General features: G+C 38.8%; 1 protein-coding gene across 10 annotated transcripts in view; it reads right to left on the bottom strand.

The window, feature by feature from the left end:
* ZNF280C (zinc finger protein 280C) overlaps positions 1-2,393 on the bottom strand; it is an 80,069-nt gene extending 77,676 nt beyond the window's left edge. For all 10 annotated transcript variants that reach the window (XR_013374928.1, XR_013374922.1, XR_013374924.1 and 7 more), the window contains exon 1: positions 2,233-2,393. The gene's annotated coding sequence lies outside the window, so the exon portion shown is untranslated. The remainder of the gene's footprint in view (positions 1-2,232) is intronic.
* Positions 2,394-12,556: the final 10,163 nt, after the last annotated feature.

The following is a 12,556-nucleotide window of genomic DNA, read 5'->3' as shown; positions in this document are numbered from 1 at the left end:
CCAAAAAGTTACTTTTGAAATAACAAGCTATGTTTTCAGTAGAAGTTTCCTATATCCTCTCACTAAAATATGTATTACCTTCTATTCACAAAAATCACTTCTCATCTAAGTATTTTTCCTGTACAATTAGTATAACAACAGCAACAAAAATTTTTTGGTATGGTTCTAAATGTCCTCTGGAATTAAAAAAAACCAAATGGGAGAGAAGCAGGGGTACAGAATTATATACTCTTTCCACTTAACTCTCCTTTTCTACCAAAAAAAAAAAAAAAAAAGCCGGTGCTGGGTAGTAAAACATTGTGCTGAAAAAACCAGATTGGACTAGAAAACGTAAGTGAGGAAAATGGGTTGAACAGGGACGCTGAAATTTGGAGCCCTTCAACATCATAACTACTTTTGATGGAAGAATGGGCTATTATTCAACTTTTCTTTTTTTTTTTTTAATATTTTTTATTTTTTTTAAATTCTTATTTATTTATGATAGTCACAGAGAGAGAGAGAGAGAGAGAGAGAGAGGCAGAGACACAGGCAGAGGGAGAAGCAGGCTCCATGCACCGGGAGCCCGACGTGGGATTCGATCCCGGGTCTCCAGGATCGCGCCCTGGGCCAAAGGCAGGCGCCAAACCGCTGCGCCACCCAGGGATCCCTATTCATTCAACTTTTCAATATGTTTGAAAATAGTAACGGGATTAGTTAAATACGAAAAAGTTGAGAAGATATGAAGCCTTAAAAATGAAAACATAAAAAGGAAAGGGGGATTGAAAAATATCTCATGTATTTTTTTTAGATGAGTGTCCTTGCTTACTCTCCTTGACCACCTCATTCCCATGAAAAGTAGGGCATAACAGTGAACTGAGCATTGGAGGAGTCAGAAGACCTAGGTTCAATAACTGCTTCTATCATTTCCTATCCAAGTGGCCTCAGGGAAAGTCTTCTCCTTGAGGCTATCTCCTCACCTTCTAAACAGTTCTACCAACCCTCCACAGCTCACATTAAAAGGAACGTTTATCAATGAATATACAAATGAAAGACGCAATTATAGCGGGATTTGTACCGAAGTTAAAGCACCAAGGGCACACACTCCTAACTTATAAGCAAACCAGTTCCCTCATAAGCTCAGTAAAGCTCTGTCTCCTTAAGAGACAACTTGAGTTTTTACAGTAACCCCCAAAACAGGACATCTCACAAATGCTTAGAGGAGACTTTTGTAGTTTGAAACTCTATTTCTTGGTTTCAATTTTATGTTTAATGGCCCTAAAAGACATCAAAATTCAGTCCAAACGTGAAAACAATAAAGGCAGAATTTAAGTTCACAGATTAAAAAAAAAAAATCTTTGCAAACAAAGAGAATCCCTTGGATGAAGATCTCTTGTGCTAGCAGAAGCTAGGTACACTTGATATTTTCTTCTATAATTTCTCCTTTAAAAAAGCATTAAAACTGAGATAACTTAAGAGGAACTTCCTCTGTGTCTAGGGAAGGATAAAATCTCAAAATGAAATGATTTTTTCCATCTCAGCAAAACGTGCAAAGCTCCCTGCTAGAAAATTACGTATCTAACTCCACGTTTCTCCTTAGGGCTCTTCTCTTCTAGACAATAACTGAATGGAGCACGATTTCTACAATGTGCAGCACAGTCCCTTTGCCAAGAACAAGGGTATCAGCACTGAATGACCAGTAACCTGGATGAGGAAACCTGTACTGAAAGGAGGGGCCTAAGGGACCCAGAAGCCAGAAAGTTCGGAACCTTCTCTGGTCTCTTAAGACTGAAGAGACTTGAGGGTGGGCGGGTCTCGCCAAATATTGGTATCAAATATACAAAAGACCAAAGGGAGTTGTCTTGAGAAAGAAGAGCCAAAACCAAGCTGAGGACTGACAGACGCATAGGCCCTGCGTGGTGAGGAGGCAGCGGTGGCGGCGGCCCGCCCGGCCACGGCCTGAGCGGGCGGCCTGAGCGGGCCGCCAAACCCTGCCGCCGAGCAGCTACCTTCTCGAGATCCCTCCCCCGCCGGGGCTGGCGCAAGATGGTGGCCCACCCGCCACCGTGCCGCCAAATTCGTCCCCTCCCCCGCTCCCTGGGCGATCCTAGCAACACACACCAGCATCCAGACCCTCAACCTGCCCCCCTCAGAGCCGAGCCGGCGCGGCCACCCTCAGAGCAATGAGGCCTTGGCCGTGTGGCGGAGCCGCTGCCTGCATCAACGAGAAGCAGGCGGGGGCGGGGGATCACTTACCGCGAGCTGTGCAGGTCGCCCTGACTGAGACTCGAAGGAGGAGGAGAAAGAGGAGGAGGAAAGGGAGGAGCGCGAAGACACTAGGCGGCGGCCACAAAAACAGTGGCGGCCTCGGCGACTCCCAGCGCGGAATGAGCGCCTCAGACCACGGCAAAAGTATATAACTACGCGCAGTGCCTCATGGGTAGACGCCAGCTCCTCCCCGCCCCTGCACATCCGGGTTTCTTTTCTAACCGACAGTGGAGGGTGGTGCGCACATGTGCGTGGTCTTACACATTCTCGAAGGCAAAGGTACTCTTACAGTGGGCCGTGGGACTCGAGCTGCTGGCAGAGGGCCAGGATTAAAGGTCCCACGGTGTTGCCAATCTCCTCAGTGAATTCAATGTTCAACCTGAGTTGCAATCCTGAAATTTGGGCTGCACACTATGAGATGTGTATTCAGAACGTCTTTTTATGTAAGAGATAGAAACACCAATAAAAAGAAATATTGTACCTGAGAGGCAAAGACATAAACCAGATGAGTAAAAGGAATAAAAGATTATTTAGGTTATTGGTTACTTTCATCAAATTTGTTTTAAATAATATAGCTTCGCTTGCAACTCTGTTATTCCTGTCATAAAGATGTCTATTATGACATAATAACTATTATGTTATTAAAATGTTAAGAAAAGTATACATTTACCAAAGAAAAACCAAAACCATGTTCCAAGATACTGCTTGCACAAACACTCTCTAAACGTGTGTTCTGAACAGTAAAGAAAGTTTCTTCTCCCAATAGACCTTCAGAAGGTCTATGGCACTAGTTGCCCCATTCTCAAATTACCCAGACTTAAAATCTTAACAGGTACACAAATTCAGTCGCTGAATCATACCAACCTGCAGCCTGCCCACCATCTCCTTTGGCACAGACATGAAATTTAAAACTTGCAAATCTATAGCACATGGAGGGAAGCTTTTCCCCACTCCTATTCACTAGACACTAAAGACCCAACATACTTTTCTCTGCCTCCACATCCAAACTAAAATTAGGAGAGGGGAACATCAAATTGCCTCAGTGGGATGATCAGAAAACATTTACAAACCAAATCAAAATTCCACTCCAAGTTATTCTTTTTTCGTGGAAAATATAACAACCAAGAAGATTAGAAAACCCTGGTAAGCAAATTTTCTCTCAAAAGGAAATGTGCAGGGCAGCCCTGGTGGCTCAGTGGTTTAGTGCTTCCTTCAGTCCAGGGCGTGACCCTGGAGACCCAGGATTGAGTCCCACGTCGGGCTCCCTGCATGGAGCCTGGTTCTCTCGCTGCCTGTGTCTCTGCCTCTCTCTGTGTGTGTCTCTAATGAATAAATAAATAAAATCTTAAAAAAGGGAAATGTGCACAAGAAGCCAAACCATGATTAAAAGGATGCCTGGTGAGAATGGAATCAACACATGGGAAATTGTTTGAATGGTTGACTCTCCTTAAAACTCCTCCCCAAGCTTCTAGAAAACCATTCTGTTGGTTCTCTTGATTAACTGGTGACTGGTTCTTTATTCTTTTTTCAGGACTGTCATTAAATGAGAATTTACTCCTATATAGTTTTTTCAGGGCAATTAAAAAATGAGATATATTTAAAAACTCACCATTTTATTTTTTAATTTTTTTTAAATTTATTTATGATAGTCATACAGAGAGAGAGAGAGAGAGAAAGAGAGAGAGAGAGAGGCAGAGACAGAGGCAGAGGGAGAAGCAGGCTCCATGCACAGGGAACCCGACGTGGGATTCGATCCCGGGTCTCCAGGATCGTGCCCTGGGCCAAAGGCAGGCGCCAAACCGCTGCGCCACCCAGGGATCCCCCTAAAAACTCACCATTTTAAAGTGTACAATACAGTGGCTTCTAATATATTCACAATATTGTGTAACCATCATCACTATCTAATTTCAGAACATCTCCTTCATCCCCCAAAAGAAACCTCATACTTGGTAATAGTCACTCCTAATTCCCTGCTGCCCACATATCCTGATCATCCTTAATCAAATTTGTGTCTCTACAGATTTGTCTGTTCTGGACATTGCATATAAATGGAATCATGCAATATGTAGCTTTTTGTGTCTGGCTTCTTTCCCTTAGCATAATGTTTTTGAGGTAGGTTCATCCATGTGGTAGCATGTATCAGTATTTCATTCCTTTTTATGGCTGCATAATATTCCACCATATAGATTACACCATATTTTTGTTTATCCATTCTTCAAGTGATGGATATTTGGATTGTTTCCAATTTTGGGGCTATTATAAATAATACAGCTATGAACATTGGTGTGCAAGACTTTTTTAAAAACAGCTTCATATTCCATACAATTCACCTGTTTAATTGTATAATTCAATGGTTTTTAGTATAATCACAGATATGTGTGATCCTAACCATAGTCAATTTTAAGATATTTTCATCACCCCAAAAGGAAACCCCATACACATTAACTGCTATGTCCCTATCCACCCACCAGTTGCTCCCCAGCCCTAGGCTACCACTACTCTCTCTTACTCTCTCTCTCTCTATATATATATATAGAGAGAGAGAGAGAAAGAGAGAACATGAATAGGGAAGAAAGGGAAAAGCAGGCTCCCCTTGGGTCAGGCAGCCCAATGTGGGGCTGGATTCCAGGACCCTGAGATCATGACTTGAGGCAAAGGCAAACACTTAACCGACTGGGCCACCAAGGCACTCCCATTACTATGCTTTCTGTCTCTAAAGATTTCCCTGATTTGGACATTTCATATAGGTGAAATCATATAATATGTCATTGTTTGTGATTGGTTTTTCTTTCCCTTAGAATAGTATTTTCAAGGTTCATTCATGTTATAGCATGTACATCATTTCTTTATCTGGCCAAATAATATATCATGGTATGCATGTGGCATATTTTATTTAGCCATTTGTCAGTTGATGGGTAATTGGGTTGTTTCCACATTTGGCTATTATGAATAATGCTGCTATGAACATTCATATACACATTTCTTTAATTCTCTTGGTATGTACCTAAGAGTGTAAATGCTGGATCATATGGTAACTCTGATTAACTATTTGATGAACTGCCAATATTTTCCACAGTGGCTACACCATTTTTCATCTCCACTAGGATTTATTATGATTCCAATTTCTCCACAATTTTGTCAATACTTGCTCTTTTCTGTTTGGTGGTGGGGTTTTGTTTGTTTGTTTATTTTTGCTATAGCCATCCTAGTGGGTGTGAAGCCATCCTAGTGGGTATAAAGTGGTAATCCATTGTGATTTTGAATTGCAATCACTTAATGTATGTTGAACATTTTTCATGTACTTATTGGTCATTTGTATATCTTCTTTGGGTGAATGTCTATTTAAGTCCTTTGTTCATTTTTACTCGGACTGTTTATCTTTTTATTGTTGAGTTGTAAGAGTTCTTTAAACTTTCTGGATACTAGATTGATACTACAATATATAGTTATATGCTTGGCAAATATTTTCTCTCATTCTGTGGATTGTCTTCATTTACTTGATAGTGTCTGTTGATGCACCAAAGTTTAATTTTGATGAAATTCAGTTTATATTTTTGTTCTGTTGTTTATGCTTTAGGTATCGTATCTGCTGCCTAATCTAGGTCACAAACATTTACCTATGTTTTCTAGTTTTAGGTTTTACATTTAGGGTTTTGATCCATTATGATTTAATTTTTATATACAGTGTGACATAGGGGGCCAACTTCATTCTTTTCATGTGGAATAGTCAGTTGTCCCTGTACCATTCTCTGAAAGGACTATTCTTTCTCCATTGAATGGTCTTGACATTCTTGTCAAAAATCAGTTGACTGTAAATGCAAAAATTTATTTCTGGCTCCCAATTCTATTCCACTGATCTTTATGTTTATTGTTATATACCAGTACTGGACTGCCATGCTGCTGAGTGCAGAGCCACACTCAGGGGTCAATCCCTCAACCCTGAGATCAGGACCTGAGCTGAAATCAAGAATTGGATGTTCAACCGACCTAGCAACTCAGGCACCCTGATCACTGTAGCTTGTACTAAGTTTTGAAATTGGGAAGTGTGAATCCTCCAACTGTTCTTTTTTTTCAATATCTTTTTGGCATTTTAGGGTCTCTTGTGTTTCTATATGAATTTTAGGGTCAACTTGTCCATTTCTGGAAGAAAAAGCCAGTTGGAATTTTGATAAAAATTGCATTTAATCTGTAGATCATTTGGGTAGCATTGCTGTCTTAATAATATTAATTGTTCTAACCCATGAATCCAGGATGTCTTTCCATTTATTTAAGTCATATTGAGGATTTTTGAGTCTATATCCATAGGGACATAGGTCTGAAATTTCTTTATCTTCTTTTTTTAAATGATGTCTCTCTCTGGTCTTGGTATTAGGGTAACACTGATCTCATAGAATGAATTGGGAAGCATCACATCCTATTCAATTTCCTGGGAGCATTGGTGAAGCACTGGTGTTAATTATTCTTTAAATGTTTGGTAGAATTCTACAGTTAAACTATTTGGTCCTGGACTTTTCTGTGTGGGAAATTTTGAACTACTAGATCAACTTCTTTCCTTGCTAGAGACCTATTCAGATTTTTCCATTTATTCTTGCATTTGTTTTCATAACTTGTGTCTTTCTAGGAATTTGCCTATTTCATCCAGGTTATCTAACTTGTTCACATAAAATTGTGCATAGGAGTGCCTTGGTGGTCAGTCAGTTAAGTGTCCGACTCTTCGTTTTGGCTCAGGTCATGATCTCACGGTCATGAGATTGAATACCAAGTGGGGTTCCACAGCATGGAGTCTGCTTCTGATTCTCTCTCCCTCTTCCTCCCCCTCTGCCCCATCTCCCTACTCGCTCTCTCTCATAAATAAATAAATAGGGATCCCTGGGTGGCGCAGCGGTTTGGCGCCTGCCTTTGGCCCAGGGCGCGATCCTGGAGACCCGGGATCGAATCCCACATCGGGCTCCCGGTGCATGGAGCCTGCTTCTCCCTCTGCCTGTGTCTCTGCCTCTCTCTCTCTCTCTCTGTGACTATCATAAATAAATAAAAATTAAAAAAAATAAAAAAAATAAAACATTTAAAAAAAAATAAATAAATAGTGAATAATATTCCCTTACACTTCCATATTGGTGATAACTGAAATTTGAACCATCTTGTCTTAGACTAGTGTTCCTTAAACCAAACTCTGGTAAGTTAAATGTGTGAAGATTTTAAAATTTATTTATTAATGTTATTTATTAATAGTTTTAGCAATAGTAACATCTATTATATATTAACATACATGACAAATGCATATGTAGTATTGATTATGATTATGGCTAAGGGTTGTCAGCACAGATCCTGCAGATATTGAATAATAATAAGAAAACACTATGAATAACATTGTGTCAACAATTCAACAATATAGATGAAAAGGGCATATTTCTTGAAAAAATACAACTTACCAAAATATACTTAAGGATTAGAAAATCTAAGTATCCCTTTATCTATTAAACAAATAAGATGTGTTAGAAAAAGATTTCTCCAAAAGAAAACTGACAGATGGCTTAACTACTGAATAACACCAATCTTACAAACAATTTTCAGAAAACAACCCCAAGATTGCTAGAATTCATATGGCAATTAGGCAGTGTGGCAGGATACAAAATCAATGCCCAGAAGTCAGTGGCATTTCTATACACTAACAATGAGACTGAAGAAAGAGAAATTAAGGAGTCAATCCCATTTACAATTGCACCCAAAAGCATAAGATACCTAGGCATAAACCTAACCAAAGAGGCAAAGGATCTATACCCTAAAAACTACAGAACACTTCTGAAAGAAATTGAGGAAGACACAAAGAGATGGAAAAATATTCCATGCTCAGGGGTTGGAAGAATTAATATTGTGAAAATGTCAATGTTACCCAGGGCAATTTACACATTTAATGCAATCCCTTTCAAAATACCATGGACTTTCTTCAGAGAGTTGGAACAAATCATCTTAAGATTTGTGTGGAATCAGAAAGACTCCGAATAGCCAGGGGAATATTAAAAAAGAAAACCGGAGCTGGGGGCATCACAATGCCAGATTTCAGGTTGTACTACACAGCTGTGATCATCAAGACAGTGTGGTACTGGCACAAAAACAGACACATGGATCAGTGGAACAGAATAGAGAACCTAGAATTGGGCCCTCAACTCTATGGTCAACTAATATTTGACAAAGCAGGAAAGACTATCCACTGGGAAAAAGACAGTATCTTCAAAAAATAAAACAAAACAAAACAAAAAGCAAGCAAACAAACAAAAACCCGACAAATACCCACCATTTGCTTCGACGTGGATGGAACTGGAGGGTATTATGCTGAGTGAAATAAGTCAATCAGAGAAGGTTAAATATTATATGGTCTCATTCATTTGGGGAATATAAAAAATAGTGAAAGGGAATAAAGGGGAAAGGAGAAAAAATGAGTGGGAAATATCAGAAAGGGAGACAGAACATGAGAGACTCCTAACTGGGGAATGAACTACGGGTGGTGGAAGGGGAGATGGGCAGGGGTGGGGGTGACTGGGTGATGGGCACTGAGGTGGGCACTTGATGGGATGAGCACTGGGTGTTATTCTATATGTTGGCAAATTGAACACCAATAAAAAATAAATTTATAAAAAAATGGTGCTGGGAAAATTGGACAGCAACATGCAGAGGAATGAAACTAGACCATTCTCTTATACCATACACAAAGATAAACTCAAAATGACTGAAAGATCTAAATGTGAGTCAAGAATCCATCAAAATCCTAGAGGAAAACACAGGCAATACCCTTTTGGAACTTGGCCACAGCAACTTCTTGCAAGATACATTTTTCAGAAAACAAAGAAAGAGGGAACACTCTTATTATTATGAGGCTACCAGAGCCTTCATACCAAAACATAAGAAAAGTATTTTTTAAAAATTTGCAGATCAATATCCCTCATCAATACATGGGCAAATTTTCTTTGCAAAACATTAGCAAATAATATAAGCAGCATATACAAAGAATTATACTTTAATATTTAGGAAGGTTTATCCCAGAATGCAATGTTAATTTAATATCTAAAAATCAATCAATGTAATTCACCATATCAACAGGATAGAGAAAACCCATATGATCATTTCAATAGATGCAGAGAGCACGTGACAAATCCAATATCTATTCCTCACAAAAATTTTTAGAAAAGTAGAAATGTTAAGGAACTTTCTCAAATGAATAAAGGGCATCTATAAAACACCAACACATAACAATCATGATAAAAGTTTGAATTACTCTTTTTAAAGATAGGAACAAGGCAAGGATGCCACTATCACCAATTCTATGCAATGTGGTACCAGAGATCCTAGCCATTGCAAAAAAGAAAGAAAAACATATTGAAGGCATTAAGGTGGTTTTTAAAAAAAAGATTTTAAGAGAGTGTGCAAGCACAAACAGAGGGAACAGCAGGAAGAGTGAGAGGGAGAAGCAGGCTTCCATAAGCAGGGAGCCCGATGTGATGCAGGGCTCGATGTGGGGCTCAATGTGGGGCTCGATGTGGGGCTTGACCCCAGGAACCTGGGGTCATGACCTGAGCTGCAGGCAGATGCTTAATCGACTGAGTCACCCAGGTGCCCCTGAAGGCATTAAGATTTTTTAAAAGCAAAACTGTCTCTATTTGTAGATGATATAATTATTAATGTAGAAAATCTTAGAGGACCTAGAAATCAAATGTTAAAACCAGTGAGTGAATTTAGCAAAGTCAAGGGATACTGGGTTAATGTGAAAAATAAATTGTATCCTTATAGTCTAACAGCAAACAGTTGGAAAATGAAACTCAGTATACAATTCTATTCACAAGAGCACTAACATGTCAAATGTTTATAAAAAAATCTAACTAAATTTCTCTACATGGAAACCACAAAATGAAGATTAGAGAAATTAAAGAATACCTGAATACAGAAATATACTATGTTTATGACTCATTATTGTTAATATGATGATTCTTCCCAATGATCTTTATGTATAACACAAACACAAGCAAAGCTCTAGCAAGTTTTTTTATCTTTAAAATACACCATGGAGAAAGTGAAAAGGCAAGCCAGATACTGTGAGAAATTATTCACAACACATATATCAAACAAAGGACTTAAATCTCGAAAAAAATATATGTACACACATGCAATAATAAGAAGACAAAACAATAACAGGCAAAAGACTTGAACATATACTTGACAAAAGAAGATACGTAAATAGCCAATAAGGTAATGAAAAAATACTAAACATCATTAGATATCAGAGAAATTAAAATTAAAAACCACAATGAGGGATCCCTGGGTGGCACAGCGGTTTGGCGCCTGCCTTTGGCCCAGGGCGCGATCCTGGAGACCCGGGATCGAATCCCACGTCGAGCTCCCGGTGCATGGAGCCGGCTTCTCCCTCTGCCTGTGTTTCTGCCTCTCTCTCTCTCTGTGTGACTATCATACATAAATAAAAAAAAAATTTAAAAAAAATGAAAATAAAAACCACAATGAAATTCCATCACATTCCCATTAGAATTGATAAAAATTTTAAAACTGGGATCCCTGGGTGGCTCAGCGGTTTGGCGCCTGCCTTTGGCCCAGGGCGCGATCCTGGAGTCCCGGGATCATCGGGCTCCCGGCATGGAGCCTGCTTCTCCCTCTGCCTGTATCTCTGCCTCTCTTTCTCTCTCTCTGTGTCTATCATAAATAAATAAATAAATAAATAAATAAATAAATAAATAAATAAATCTTAAAAAAAAATTTAAAACTGACCATACCAAGTGTTAGCAAGGGTGTGGAGCAATTGGAAATCTCATACTTGGCTGATGGGAATATAATATGATACAACCACTTTGGAAATGTCTGTCAGTTTTTGAAAATTTTAAACATAAACCAGATACAAAGATAAACTCAAAATGGGTTAAAGACCTAAATGGGAGACCTGAAACCATAAAAATCCTAGAAGAAAACACAAGTAGTAATTTCTTTGATATTGGCCATAGCAGTATTTCTATAGATATTTCTCCTAAGGCAAGGTAAACAAAAGCAAAAATAAGCTATTGGGACTATATCAAAATAAAAAGCTTTTGCACAGTGAAGGAAACCACCAACAAAACAAGATCCACCAAAAAAAGACAGTGTACTGAATGGGTGAAGATATTCACACATGATCCATCTCATCGGGGATTAATATCCAAAACATATAAAGAACTTATATACAATTCAACACCAAAACCCCCCAATAATCCAACTAAAAAATGGGCAGACGACATGAATAGACATTTTTCCAAAAAAGATATGCAGATGGCCATCAAACATATGAAAAGATGCCCGACAGCACTAATCATCAGGAAAATGCAAATCAAAACCACGCTAAGATATCACTTAATTTCTGTCAGAATGGTTAAAATCAAAAAGACAAAAAATAACAAGGGTTGGCAAGAATATGGAAGGAAAGGAACCCTTATATACTGTTGGTGGAAATGTAAATTGGTATAGTCACTGAAGAAGACAGCAAGAAGGTTCTTCAAAAACAGTTAAAACGGGGGCAGCCCAGGTGGCTCAGTGGTTTAGTGCCGTCTTCTGCCCAGGGCGTGATCCTGGAGACCTGGGATCGAGTCCCAAGTCAGGCTCCCTGCATGGAGCCTGCTTCTCCCTCTGCCTGTGTCTCTGCCTCTCTCTCTTTCTCTCTCTCTCTGTGTCTCATAAATAAATAAAAAAAAACTGTTAAAAAGGGAAATACCATATGATCCAATAATTACACTACTGGGTATTTATCCCCCCAATGAAAACATTAATTCAAAAAGATATGTGAATCCCTATGTTTATTGCAACAGCCAAGATATGATGCAACCTAAGTGTTCAATGATAAACAAATAGGTAAGGAAGATGTGGTATATATAAATACATATATACATATATACTATATATGTACAATGTGGTATTTATATATGTGGTGTATGCACACACACACACACGAATATAATGCAGGATGAAATAATGCCATTTGCAACAACAGAGATGGATCTAGAGGGTATTAACACTAAGTAAAATAAGTCAAACTGAGAAAAACAGATACCATATGACATCACTCATATGTGGAATCTAAAAAAACCAAATTAATAAACAAACAAAAAGCAGAGTCAGAATGATAAATTCAGAGAACAAACTGAGAGTTGAGGGGATGGAGGTGGGCAAAATGGGTGAAAGTGATTGGGAGATACAGGATTCCAGTTATGGAATGAATAAGTCATGAAAATAAAAGGTACAGTATAAGGAATACAGTCACTTGATATTGTAATAGCATTGTATGGTA

This window comes from Canis aureus, chromosome X, assembly GCF_053574225.1.
Source record: "Canis aureus isolate CA01 chromosome X, VMU_Caureus_v.1.0, whole genome shotgun sequence".
Lineage (NCBI taxonomy): Eukaryota > Metazoa > Chordata > Mammalia > Carnivora > Canidae > Canis > Canis aureus.
Note: the sequence above shows the minus strand (reverse complement) of the source record. Positions and strands in the feature narration are given on the sequence as shown.